This window comes from Capsicum annuum, chromosome 5, assembly GCF_002878395.1.
Source record: "Capsicum annuum cultivar UCD-10X-F1 chromosome 5, UCD10Xv1.1, whole genome shotgun sequence".
NCBI lineage: Eukaryota > Viridiplantae > Streptophyta > Magnoliopsida > Solanales > Solanaceae > Capsicum > Capsicum annuum.
The window spans coordinates 189301673-189314607 of NC_061115.1; the positions used below are offsets into that span (position 1 = coordinate 189301673).

At 37.5% G+C, this 12935-nt stretch overlaps 1 non-coding gene across 1 annotated transcript; it reads left to right on the forward strand.

Annotated features, from left to right (window-relative positions):
• Positions 1–12143: 12143 nt before the first annotated feature.
• On the forward strand, positions 12144–12250 carry LOC124899022. Its single transcript, XR_007056161.1, has one exon. It is a non-coding gene; the product is annotated as a small nucleolar RNA R71 (small nucleolar RNA).
• Positions 12251–12935: the final 685 nt, after the last annotated feature.

Below are 12935 nucleotides of genomic sequence, written 5' to 3' on the forward strand. Positions count from 1 at the left end.
ATGGCATGAACTAGTCTACATACTAGCATGATGTAATTTTATTATTACTTTCACATGAGTAGTTCACCAAACACTTGGATGGCATAGTATATACACATAATACTAAACAACATGTGAGCATCATGATTGAATTCTAAATTCACAATTCCATGGGTTTCAACATGAATTCACATGACAAATCACACATGTCAGATAATTCTACATCAACCTTGTAATAAATCATGAAATAGAGCACCCAATTAAATAATACTAATGAATACACTTTAATTCCAAATCATGGAAATCATGAAAGCAATCTACTTAAAGTTTAAAAGAGTTTCTTGGACTCCAAGGGTAGAAGGAACCCTTGGATGAACACTTCACATACCTTGGTTGCTAAATTCTTGAAGAATAAATGGTGAAATCTAGAGCCTTGGCTTTGAAATTAAATCACCTAGGGTTCTTGTTCTTGAGAAATTTGAGAGAAAGTGAGTGTATATTACTTAATGAGGGGTGAATCTCGTGTTTTACGGCTGAATAGGGGTGGAAAAAAAACCTAAATACCCCTAAGGATGCAGCTTTTAATGATTGAAAATTGACTTTCGACGTGCAGACCGACGCGCCACGTCATTAACATCAACGTGATGTCCAATGCGCCGCATTGAGTCCGTGTCAGTTCACTAGAAACTTGCACTGAGCTGAGGGAAAAATTATCTATCGACGCGATGGATGACGCGACGCATCGAGATCGCATCGACTCACTATTTTGGTCACTTGAACATGGTCTAAACGAGGTCCAAAAAATCCAAAACTTGTCCGGAGGCACCTACTAAAATTTCTGATCATGAATCAATCTAAAGATCGATACTTTAATGTCATAAGAGTCATGAAATAGAGTTGCCAATTTACGAAGGGCAAAATAATACTAAGTCTGAATACTTAACTAGAATATTCTAAGTCTAGGATCCCTTAGCAAGCTTAAAAGACTGAGTTGAGCTTAGAATTTTGTAGGGTCTTACAATATCTCCCCCTTGAGAACATTCGTCCTCGAACGAGACTGATTAAACTAAGAATACTGATAGACTGGACTTAGACACTGAAAATGCATAACTGAAACATAATTTCATGACTGAAATTATTGCTATACTGAATTACCATACTGAACATGCATATCTAATGCATTAGTACATAGATGAACATGATTCACGAATTCATGACTAGGATTACTGATAAGCTGGACTTTTATACTGGACATGCATGTCTGATGCATGAGTACATGACTGGACTGATTCGTGAATGCATGACTGAGTATGCAACGTTAATTGATACCAAGTTGGTAGCTATATCCGAACATGAGGCTGAGTAAATTCAAAGAAAAATTGTTACCTTAGGCTGAGTATGAGCTTGCCGAGAAGAGGTGAGGATACTTGGTTCACATGTCTGCTTCTGTTTCCCAAGTAGCTCTATCCACGGACTGATTCCACCAAACTACTTTGACTAAAGGGACTTCTTTGTTCCCCAGTGTTTCGTCTCTGCGCACACGCAAGTGTACGCGATCGTGCAAGTAATATAATGACTTAGACAATCAGATATCATTCCCACGAGAATCAATAAACTAGAAATTTATTCAATCTTTAGTTTAAGACAATTGGGTATTAAGTGCTTGAAGGTATCAAGATGATTTTGATTTTATAAATAAAATGTAAATTAATAAACAAGAAATAATTAGTGACAACTAGAGCAAAGCAAGAAAAGGTTGTAATCAATAATGAGGATGATTCCAGGATTGAGATATTTCGAACAATCATACAATTCTCTATTTTTATCATAGTCTAATTGGTTTTCAGGTTGATGATTTGCAAGGTTTATGCAACGATCTTGGTCTCCCGACCTCAAATCTTTTATCTATTGAATGTTGTAGCTACAACTCCCGCAGAGATACAACAATTCTTCTAGATTCATGAAGTTGTCTTCTTGCAAGTGAACCAAGCAAGGCTTCTAGGTATATCCCTATCCTAGATGCTAATTCAGATCCCTTATTTCATAAAAGAATAAGAACCTTGCTCCCTAATTTCTTCGTTCTATCCTACGATTCTCCTCCCAGATGCACATAAAAATATAGATTTATTCTAATGGTGGTCAATCATTAAAATAGTAAGCTCAAGAAATAAAGAACAACCCAGATGATAATCCAAAAAGAAACTATGAATAAGAATATAAGAGTAATCATGCTCTTAGCCTCAACCCCAGAAATAGGGTGTTTAGCTACTCATGTTTGAATTCATCATCTAAAATAAGTAATAAATCATACCCAAAAACAAGTCTTGAAGTAAAGAAATTTAAAAGAATATCTAAGAACCCTAAAAGAGAGATATTTCTGCTTTTCCCCGCTGCTATACTTGCCAAAGTCCCCTAAAATTATCTTGGATTTTTCCTTTTATAGCTTGGAAAAAACACTTAAAATATTCCCGATTTTTCCACATGGCGCGTCGCGCCATTCCTTCAGTTACCATTTTTCATTAAAATCTGGGCAGTCGCGGAGCTTAAATATTCCTTGACAATTGTAAAATGCACCCTCACCGCGACACGCCACTATCGCGGTGAGCCACTAGATTGGGGCAATTGTGAAATATTCATCCTCCGTGACGCGCTAAACTTTCAGGTCACAAAATCTGATAAGTGAAACTGCTCCACGACGTGGTGGTTTCGCGAACCTTCACTAGAATTTGACCATTGCTATTTTGTTGGTCAGCGCGATGTGGAGTGTCTTCAAATGAGGATTTTTACTTTCCAGCTTTCATTTTTTAGCTTAATTTCACTCCCTTGCATTCCTTCAATCCTTCTATATCATCGTTGTATCCAAATACGCATAATTCTTCATGATTTTTATCCTGAAAGTACTAATCATATCCATTAGGCACGAAACGGAATAAAAGCTGAATTATACTTAAGAATTAATACAAAAGTTCTTGAACTAAGTCTAAATCTGGGTGCATATTGGTGCTTTGAGCATATAAATATGCCCAAGATCACCACCCCACACTTAAAACCTTGTTCGTCCTCGAACACATGAATTCAAAAGCATAATTACTTCCTCTTTACATCATAATCTCAAAGTTATGTTGCAATGGGCACTTACACTTTGCATCTCAAAGTTATGTTGCAATGGGCACTTACACTTTGCAATAGCGTATTCTTACATCATCTTGTCAAAACAACTTTTAGCAATATGATACAATTTAGTACAAATTTTTCTATCTCAATAATGAATTTCTAACATGTCGGCAAACTCAATCAAAGAAACACAATAAGTAATTCGGCTTTCATCCTCCTGCATCCCCACTCAAGAAAGTTTTCCATATTAACTCACACTAATATCTATGCAAAAATAGGGAGTTTCAACATCTAATCACTCGCTCTCAACAAAGAATTCATACATGCTAGTGAACGAACCATAAGCTTGACCATAGTATCCTACTCCACTAATAATTGGATGTTTGGGTGAAGGATCAACTAGGTCTTTTTTGGATTGTATAAAATCTTAGGGACAGGTAGGTACTATTTGGGGAAATAGTGACTATTGCTCCTAAACGTTTTAGTACAAGAATTATCAACAAGAATTATCAATTAACTCTATTCTCCAATACCAATTTATCATTCTATTTTCTCCCCATTCTTTTATTTTTCAACTCCTCTTTCAATTAGCTTATTTACTCAAATCGGGTTGGAAGTAATAATCATTCCTCCCACATATTTCTCTTTTTGCGTACCAATTTCATGTTATGCACCCCTATTATAGCCACCCTTAACTTAAGTGAAGCCTTCGTTAAGGTGAACATTATCCATCTGGACCAGGTCCAAAACAGGGTCATTGTAACATTTCTATCTACTAACTCCCAATTAACCCAGAATCATCAAGCATCAATAATAACTACTTTGGGGGCATCAAAGTTTTACCTTTTATCCTCCTCATTTACGCTCTTAATCTCCTCTTAGTTTTATGTTAAAATGCTCAGGAGCTTATTTGGATCAAATTAAGATTTAGCAAAGAAAGGATAGGGTTACATAACAGGATGCCAAAGAAAGAGGTTATAGGATCAAAGGGTCTATTTAAATTAGAAACAAGGCTGTCAAAGAAATGCCTACATCACTTCCTACACCCAACACCCTTTATTTCGCTTTATAGACACACCGGGCAAGTTCTAGTCATTTCTATTCTTGTAGAATATACACAAACCCTTACAATCACAGTGTATGCACAAAATCAAACCAAGGTTCCCAATCATGCTCTTTATTGAATTCAAAATTAAGACAACACATCAAATTTCATTTATCGAGATTAAATCATCAGTACTCAAATAAAAACACTTTTATGCTTATTTATGCTCAAATTAATTTCCATTACTGCAAAGATAGCCAATTCCACACACTCCTCTAAGAAAGTGATTAGGTTCTGGTATATTTCTTTACTTCCTACGACCACTCCCCTTAAGACAGTCGCCATCCATCTATCATAGGGGATGGCAACTAACTATGAGTGTTTATTCCTAATTACCAAAGAAGGCAAAGGCAAACGTAACTACTTGAAAATTAAACTTACCAATGAGGGTGAAAATAACAATAAAATAATACTTTAAACTGAAGCAACATGCGATAAATTCTAGAGAGGGAAAATTGCAATCGATAAAGTTACTATTACAGACCAGCGTTCCGATTAGCTAGAACTCCCAAAATCAACCGAACAGAAAATAAAATTGTTCAACCATAATAAAAAAACGAAAATGAAATAGAATACGAAAAGAACCCACCACCCCATACTTAAATAAAGCACTATCCCAGTGCTTCTAAATAAGCCTATGGTAGGGTGGCAGTATACTCCCTGGTCACTCAAACGAGACTATAGCAGTCATATCCTCAGGAGTCCCGTCCATATAATCACCATCATCATCAGACTGGTCCTCTTCATCCGACTCCATGTCTGAATCCCTGTACCTGTGCTCTTCATCAGTTGGTATATCATCATCAACCGGCTCAACAAAATCTGGGCCAATTCTCAACATAGTCCTAGCATGGTGCCCGAGTGGATAATTGAGATCTACAGCATAGAGCTCCTCTGGTGTAGCTGGTCTGCCTCCCGTCTTCACTAGCATTATCATAAGACCATACAGCCTACCCAGTACCTCATTAGTCCTCTTCTATCGCTCTAGCATAGTCAAAATTAGGCTCGCTACCCCAGATGTACTCCTTGCATGTGTTATTTCCATAGGGCGAGTAATAACCTTAGGCTTATACCCGCTTGGGTACGCATCTTCTTCATCATAAAAAAAATTACATTACCCACATTTCTCTCCACATCAGGACACATCAGGGAATATATCAAACATACCCTATCCCGAATAACCTCCGTCATATGTTTCCCTTCAATCAAGCATGAATAAATAATAAGACCCCCACATCCTTTCTTCCTTGTTCATCTCAGCATAAAGGAAAGAAGAATGCAGACCTGTAACACGATGCCTAGTCCAATGAGCTGAGGACGCTGACCACACAACAAATGCCTGATATGCGCATATAGAGGAGAAATAATAAACTGCCTTAAGAAATTTGGGTTTGCTTCTGGTATACCCAACAAATCAATAATATCAGTAGTAGTGAATCGAACTACTTTCTCGTGAACCTTCAACAAATGTTCAGGATGACTGGGGTTCCAATTGGCATAAAACTCTCTAACTAAGTACAAATTGCACTCAGCTAGCTGATGGAAGATAAAATTCATATTGATTGCCTCAATTCTTCATACCATGGATGGACATTTACTCATGAGACTGGCACGATAAATATATAACTCCGAGATATACTTGGCATCCATATACTTGGAATATCACTATTTCCCATCCTTGCGAACAGCTTTGAATCCAAATTTGTGAACTTTCCACCTCTAAAGTGGTGGGCCCTAGGCACCCTATTCAGTTGACCTTCAGATGGTCTGCTCCTCTTCCTAGCAGGTACAGAAGGTCCTGTCTTTGCCTTGCCTTTGACTGGTTGTGGTTCCATAATTCCTGTAATACAGAAGATGCAACAAACATTTGAGTATGTTAAACTTGGGACTAGCTAAACTGAGTGTACATTACGAGTGACTTTGCACCCCATACTTAGTTGTTAGCTAAAACACATGCCTCAAAATCTACGGTACTCAGACTTCCCTTTATTGACCTTATTATTATATTCAAAGACATCATGTTTCTCTTTGGGACACTACATCTTCTTTCATTTCCTCAACACCCAACATTATCTCATCTACTCCCATGTAATCACTCAATAAGAGACTATGAATAAGATCATGTTGCTTCAGCATCTCGCATCAAAGGATTATTTTTCTAGAATTCTACTAAATCAACTAACCTCAAATGAAATTAACCCCAACTTCCTAAATCTTCTTGCTTCACACATCTAGCTACAATGCCCCCACATTCCTTGACCTCGCAACTAACATTTGAAAAATAATTTCCCCCAAATACCTTCTGTATATAACCATTCTATTATGACATCACAAAGATTACAAGACAATATATCATAGACAATGCTAAAATTTATAACTACTAAGATAGGAAAAAACAAGATTATGCCCCAAAATGCTAGTTAACATCACAAAACACTAATAAAAAGAAATAAATTTAAATCTTAAAGCACATACCTCAAAGGTTGAAAGAAGGATGAGATTTGGGGAAAATTTTAGAAGATTAGTAGGATGGAAAGGTGAGAAGGCGGTGCTTGAGAGGGAAATAAGAGGGTTTAGGGTTTTGAGGGGGTATTTATAAACGGGCGGGTCGGGTTAGCTTTAATTCACTATTTATGCCTGATTTTAACCCCCTCCGCGATGCGGTAGGATCATGTAGACCTACTGGAGAATGCCAATTGCCATTTAACTAACCACCGTGATGCGTTAAATTTCGTGTTAAGTCACTGTAAATTTACAATTGTTACTTTTCTCCATGTCGCACTGAGTATCGCGACCGGCTACTGGAATTTGACAATTGTCAAATCACACTTCTCCACGTCGTGATGGAAATCACGGATCCTTACTGGAATTTGACAATTGTCAAACCACCCAGCTCAGCATCGTGCCATTCTTTAAAATCAGATTTCCTTGTGTAATTTTCATTCTTTTCTTACCTGAGAAAATCCCCACTTATACATATCATTTTGCAAACCTGATTTCTTTCCTCAATTGAGGTAATCTCCTCATTTTTACTTTGCAATTCCCTACAATCTCAAACAAAAACAACAAATATTATAAGTAAAAGTGGGTTGCCTCCCACTCAGTGCCTTAATTTTGGTTGTGGCACGACTCATCATTTGTATTTTTCTTTTCATTTTGATTTTAAATCTAAAAATTAAACTATCTATTACAATACATGTGTGGGTTTCCTCCCACATAGCACCTTATTTTACATTGTGGCACGACTCAGGTCATCATCACTCATCAGCAAAAGTGATAGATTCCTTGTGCTTATCCGGATGATCCACCCAATAATGCTTTACACGCTGTCCATTCACAAGGAACTTCTCCATATTCTGTTTATTCCACAACTCCACAGCTCTATGGGGTGTCATACGTACCACCTCAAAAGGTCCAAACGATTTCGATCATAATTTACCCAGAAACAACTTAAGCCACGAATTACACAACAACACAAGTTGTCCAAGTTCAAATTCCTTATCTTGAATTTGCTTGTCATGCCATCTTTTGGTCTTATCCTTATAGAGCTTGGAATTTTCATAGGCGTGGAGTCTAAACTCATCAAGCTCATTCAGTTACAATAACTTTCTTTCCCCAACGGCAGTCATCTCAAAGTTCAGCTTCTTCACCGCCCAATATGCTTAGTATTCCAATTCTACAGGAAGATGACACGCCTTACCATATACCAAGCGATATGGAGATGTCCCAATGGGCATCTTGTACGCTATTCAGTATGACCAAAGTGCATTATCTAGCTTCTTCACTCAATCTTTTCTATGCTCATTCACGGTCTTCTGAAGTATTTTCTTAATTTCCCGATTGGATACCTCTACTTGTCCACTCATTTGAGGATGGTATGCAGTGTAAACCTTGTGCCTAACATCATACTTAGCAAGAAGATTTTTAAACTAGGTGTTGATAAAGTGCGTACCTCTATCACTAATTATTGCTCTTGGCGTACCAAATCTGGAAAATATGTTCTTATTCACAAACTTTAGCACCACTCTTGCATCATTAGTCAGACTCGCCATAGCTTCCACCTATTTAGAGACATAGTCAACCTCTACAAGAATGTACAGATTACCTTTCGAAGGTGGGAATGGGCCCATGAAATTGATCCCCCAAACATCAAAGACTTCCACTTCTAAAATATTGTTGAGGGGTATCTCATGAATCCTAGATATAGTACCCAACCTTTGACATTAATCATAATTCTTTACAAAAGCCACTACATCTCTAAACAGAGTAGGCCAAAAAAAATCTAATTGCAACACTTTTCTCATAGTCCTCTCACCCCCATGATGTCCACCATAAGGAGATGAGTGGCAGTCTTATAACACCTTTAAAAATTCATCCTCTAGGATACACCTACGAATAACTCCATCTGGACCCTTCTTGAAAAGGTATGGTTCATTCCAAATGTAAGCACGAGAATCATGAAGTAATTTCTTCCTTTGTTGTGTGATGGCCTCAGGAGGATACACCTCACAAGCTATCAAGTTCACAATGTAAGCATACCATGGGAACTTAACTGCATATAATGACAACAACTTCTCATCAGGAAACTCTTCCTTAATACTCAGAAAGTCATCCACAATATGATCTTGATTTTCCAGTCATGAAAAATGATCAGCAACTTAATTTTTAGCTCTCTTTCTACCTCGAACCTCAAGATCAAATTCTTGAAGTAGAAAAATCCACCTAATTAGTCGTGGCTTCGCATCCTTTTTGTTCACAAAATACTTAATGGCTGCATGATCTGTATGAACAATGACCTTGGTACCAACTAAGTAAGATTGAAATTTGTCAAATGCATATACCACGGCCAACATCTCTTTTTTTGTAACTGTGTAGTTAACTTGAGCGTCATTCAGCAGCTTGCTAGCATAGTAGATCGATCAAAATACCTTCTCTTTTGTCTGGCCCAACACTACTCCCGCTGCAATATCACTAGCATCACACATCAGCTCAAAAGGTAACTCCCAATCTGGTGCAATCAAAATAGGTGCTTCCGTCAACTTCTTCTTAAGCTTCATAGAACTCAGCCCCGAACTCGAACTTGGCTTTCTTCTCTAACAATTTGAACATAGGACTTGAAATATTTGAGAAATCTTGAATGAATCGTCTATAGAACCCAGCATTTCCTAAAAAAAACTCTGCACTCCTTTGTCTGTGACTGGATGAGGCAATTTTTCAATCACTTCAACCTTTTCTTTGTCCACTTCCAGCCATTTGCATGACACTTTATGGCCTAAGACAATTCTTTCCTTAACCATAAAATAACACTTTTCCCAATTCAACACCAAGTTTGTTTCTTCGCATCGAGCTAGAACTTTGTCGAGATTTTGCAAACTCTTTTCAACTGAATTACCATACACAGAGAAATCATCCATGACTACCTCCATAAATTCTTTCACCATGTCTGAAAATATTGCCATCATACACCTCTGAAATGTAGCAGGTGCATTGCATAAGCCGAAAGGCATGCGTCTGAACGCATATGTATCATAATGACAAGTAAATGTGGTCTTCTCTTGGTCTTCCGGTGCTATGCTTATCTGATTGTAGCCAGAGTACCTATCCAGAAAACAATAATATTTTTGCCCCGCCAATCTATCCAGCATTTGTTCAATGAAGGAAATTGGATAGTGATCTTTACGAGTTGCTTCATTCAATATCTGATAATATATATATATATATATATATATATATATATTCTCTAATCGGTCACAGTATATATGGGAACTAACTCATTATCATCATTGGTTATTACTGTCACTCCTCTCTTCTTTGATATATAGTGCACTGGACTCACTTATTTGCTATCAGAAATTGGGTAAACAATACCACTATCTAACCACTTGATCACTTCTTTCCTGACTACCTCCTTCATCACAGGATTCAATCTTCGTTGTTGCTGTACTCTAGGTCTGTACCCCCCTCTTCCATGTAAATATTATGCATGTAAAATAATGGATTGATTCCTAAAATGTCAGACATCTGCTAGCCAATCGCCTTCCTTCTCGTCCTAAGAACCGCTACAGCTTCTTTTACCTGTACATCTGATAATTTTGTAGACAAAATAATAGGCAAGGAATCTTGATCACCAAGAAAAACATATTGTAAGTGAGGAGAAAGAACCTTAAGCTCCAAGTTAGGAGCTTCTTTGACTGAAGGCCTGGGTGGTGGGCCAATTGGTCTATTCAAAGGCTCAATAAACACTTTATTTGTCTCAATTACGGCTAAATTCATAACCTGGACCAATTCCAATACTTCCATATCTCCATACAGATCATAACCCATCAAAGTTTGCTCTAATGGATCATCAGACAAAAGCAACTGCCAATTCAAAGCAAGATCAATAATCGATATAGAAGATAACTCCTCATATATGGCTAGAAGCTTCAATGCTTTATACACATCAATGAGTGAATGTCCTGTTGCTAAGAAGGGTCATCCAAAAATAAATAAAACAAATGGATCATCCTCAAAGTCAAGAATCACAAAATCCACTAGAAATATTAAAGATCCCACTTGGACGAACACATCTTCAATAATACCATCTGGTCTAGCAAGTGACCTATCTACCAACTACAACATAATAGTCGTGGGTTTTGGACTCCCAAGACCCATCTTTCGATACCATGATGTGGGCATGAGATTTATGCTAGCACCCAAGTCACACAATCCACGTGCACAAATAGTCTGACCAATGGTAATCTGCAAGGTGAAACTACCCGAATCCTTCAACTTCATGGGTAGTTTATTTTGAATTTTAGGCATGCACTCTTGAGTAAGTGCAACTGTAGCATATTCAGTCAATGGATTCTTATTTGCAATAATATCCTTCAAGTATTTAACATATTTTGGCACACTCTGCAGAATGTCAACAAAAAGAAAGTTTACTTGAACTTGTTTTAGAAGATCTAGAAACTTCTTAAAACTGGCTTTCTCTTGATGCTTCCTTTCTCTTTGAGAAAAGGGTAAGGGGATAGTCTTCTTCTCCACATGAATCTCTTCACTAGCCTCTTTTTTCTTGACTTCCGCTTCTACATTCTCTTGCAAACTTTCATTAATGACTATGGGATTATCCTGCTCCTGAACCGTTTCCTTAGGTTGCAGCCCACTCTTTTTTGTAACCGCATTCACCTATTTAGGATTAGCCTTAGTGTCTCTAGGCAATGCTTCTTGTGGCCTTGTATTCTGTGATCCTGCAATTTGACCCAACTGCAACTGCAAATTTCTTGTAAGCAATTGCTGACTCTTCAACTCAGCTGTAAACTGTGCTTGTTGAGCCTTTATGTCTACCATAAACTAATCTTGTTGAGCCATAAACTGCTTAATCAACTCCTCCATATTACTATTCTGAGCAGTCACCTGATTATTCTAAACCAGTTGTGGATTTGATTGCACTGGTCCTTTATACTGATTTGTATTCTGTGCCTGATGTCCACCCCATGAGAAATTAGGGTGGTGCCTCTAATTTGGATTATACGTACAGCTGAAATTCTGTTGACCCTAATGATTTGCATTCCCCATATAGTTGACTGAATTTGGATTAACAGAACATGCATCTTCTTTATGCTCACCAATTTTGCAAACTTCACACCACGAATATACCTGTTGAACCACGTTTATTGTGGTTGTTGGTTATGTTGCACCTAACCTTAAGTTGTTGAGCTGAGTAGTCATATTATTTTGCATTGCTACAATCTGTGCTTGTAATGCAGTGAACTAATCAACTTCCAAAACACCTGCAACCTTCTTGGGAGCATTCTTTGAGTCTGCATGCCAATCAGGATTCCCTTGTGCGATTCGATTCCCTTGAGTCTCCAAAGCTTGCCCCCCTACTGTTGAATCCAAGAGAATATTTGTATTAGACTCAAGTACTTCTATAAATGTGTGCACCAAAACATCATTCGATTCATAGTAATGAGGACAACTTCTAAGCATGCCCTTGAATCTCTCCCAAACTTGATAAAGATTTTCTCTAATTTTTTGTTTGAAACTCAATATATCACTCCTCAATCGTGCAGTCTTCTGGGATGGAAAGAATCAAATAAGGAACTTTTGAGCATAATCTTTTCATGAAGTGATGGAGTGATGTGGTTCAGCATGTAACCGTCTCTTTGCTTTCCCCATTAGAGAAAAAGGGAAGAGTGTCAATCTGACATAATCAGTATTCACATCTTCAGGAATATATGTATCGCTTATTTCCAGGAAGATCTGTAAGTTTAACTGCCGATCCTCATGTGAAAGTATGTGAAATTCCCCCACAGATTTCAACAATTGCAACATATTTTGTTTCAATTCCAACCGACCTTATTTTTCAGGCTTCCGAATGTTGTTAGTCATATGGTTCATAAGTGGGATTGCCACCTCACGAACAGGTCTTACGGCTAGTTGAACAGGAACAACTAGAATAACAGGAGCTGGAATATTTTTAATATTTTGATCAGCAATAATTGGATCTCGTATTTCAGCCATTTGTCCCTATTAAATGTAATATTGAGCTCTTCGCCTTTGATGAAAATTACTTCTGGTTCTGTAAAGGGCTCTACTAACTCTTTATCCCTAGCCAGTCCAATGTTAATCTAAACCTGCAAAAATTCAGCCACTAAGACCAAGTTGTTAACACTTAAACTTATTATCAAAAACCAAAAAATTAAGTAATTTACTAATTCTATTTGATCCCCAGCAACGGCGTCAAAAACTT